Raw genomic sequence first — 2,204 nt, 5'->3', positions numbered from 1 at the left:
GATACTTAATAATAAAGTAGAGAAATAATTCAAATTGGATAATTCACACCTTATGATTCTTTGATTTTCATTTTGCCTTGTGTGTGTCTCTAAACCTTTTCTAACCCAGAAAAACCTTTACTAACCCAGTTAAACGAAACTGTGAACATGCAGAGATAATAACTGGGTCACAGAAAGGAGTGGATCGGATTAATCCTAGTAACTGCGCATATGGGTAAAGTATAGATAGCACAGTGGGAAAACGTGAGTCGAATTCAAGTGCCACGCACGGCACGTGATCATTACGAAAAGTTCACTGGAACGCGACAGCCTAGCACGTGTCGAACCGAGTAAAAGCCGTGTATATGTACACACTGAAACGTTATCAAGACCGCAGAATCCTAATTTGTAACAGCGTGTCACACGCCGCTCCGAGGGACCAAAGTCCAGCGAAACTTCCAAGTATATTTACGGAGATACTCAAATTTAAGCTAACCTAGCATTGGGACCGCGTGATCGTTAAAGAATCACTGCGTCTTAGATTCACTTTCGTTATTCGTAATACGGTTACGTTGGAAATAGACGATGTTGCAAAAAGCGATTAGTCGCGAGAGCCGAGGTCTTCTCTTGAGGGAAACTAATCACGTGCAGAAGAAGCGAAGAAGTTGTGTAACTGCGAACTATCCACTGTTATCGCGTTTCTTCTGACCCATTCAGTTTTCAATTGAAAAAGTCGTCGGCTCAGCACTTGAGTGATATCAATTATTTCTAAACAATCACAACATGATTAACTAATAGGAAATATATTAACAAGAGAAGTGTAACTGTCTTCAATTATTGAGAAATGCATGAGAAATCGTGTTTGATTTTTGAGTAATTGCAGCGTTGGTCAATTTGCAAACCGGTGTAGCAAGTTCTTCAGTCTCCGTCATACGTATTGGATACCAGGACTCGCCGATTAGTTGATAATAGATTATCAATGTCGAAAAAAGTGTAACTCGGCGCTGCGAGCGATTAGCAATCGTCAGTGATAAAACCCGGGCAGAATCTTATGCAACGATTCATTGATCTCTGACGTAATGCGATCACAAAGCTTGGGAGACGACGAGAGGAGAAATAAATATGAATAGTAGGCGACCGCGACGCATCCGCGTTTCCACGCGACCCGCGCGTGATCCACGCCTCTGGAAATCCCTCCTGTCATTTTCTAATTTCCTATCGCCCCCGTGGACGATGGTCCATCGACGTTCCGTGCACGCCGATTAGAGGTTCCGGCGACACTTGGACTCCTCTTATCTGCGCCGTTCTTCCATTTCGCTATCGTCGCCAGACGTGGGCGAGCAAAAATCGCAATACAATGTACCAACGATATGTTTTGTCTATAAACCGATTGCTTCACAATTCGTCTGACTATTTATACAACTTTTATCTTAAGGTTGCATTAGCCCTTAAATAGAATCAACAATAATTTTATTTAAGAGTATTTAGAATATATTCATGGAATGTATTCTATTTCTAGAATAGTATCAGTTATATTACTTCTATATTTTACTATATTCTATTTCAAGAAAAGAAAAAACAGGCTGTAGAATTTTATAAACCTTAATCCTCTGTAATTACCATTTTTCCTAAAAGTTCATTGCTTCAAGTATTGGACACAGCTTTTTATTACATGTTTCAAACTTTTGACAGAGGTCTTAAGATTATTATTTTAAGAAATTTATGGGTAATCAGACCTAAGCTTCAAATGTCATAAGAAATGGTTTGAAAGGCCATGCTGGCGCAGGCAGGGTTCATATAATTTTTTCCTCCGCCGGAAAGTGGGGACAACGCGACCATGGTGGGAACTGGTACTTGATGGGGGTATGCTAGGCATGGTCAGCGATGGCGCATGAGGAGAATAGTAGTAGGGATCGAAATACGGGCGAAAAAGAGAGGGGAAGCGAGCCGTGCGGGAAAAATTATACGAACCCTGGATGCAGGAGTTCTAGGACTAATGGTAACACATTTTGCCTATAGTCGTCCTAGCGATATCTTGCAATAAAACATGATTTACCTGAAATCTCATTTAACGCCCACGTTGATATTTAATTCTCAGATTAAATCGTGAATATCAACCAGAATTTAAGCTTACAATTCTATTTACAGAATCAAATTTTTTTTAACTAGTTGATAAGAAATTTTGAGGAAAAAGAGTTTGAATTTATTCTTTCCTTGATCTCGGC

Source organism: Ceratina calcarata, unplaced genomic scaffold (genome assembly GCF_001652005.2).
Source record: "Ceratina calcarata isolate Rehan_Ccalc_2016 unplaced genomic scaffold, ASM165200v1 scaffold211.2, whole genome shotgun sequence".
NCBI classification, from domain to species: Eukaryota; Metazoa; Arthropoda; class Insecta; order Hymenoptera; family Apidae; genus Ceratina; species Ceratina calcarata.
The sequence above is the reverse complement of the archived record's forward strand: the minus strand, read 5'-3'. Positions refer to the sequence as shown.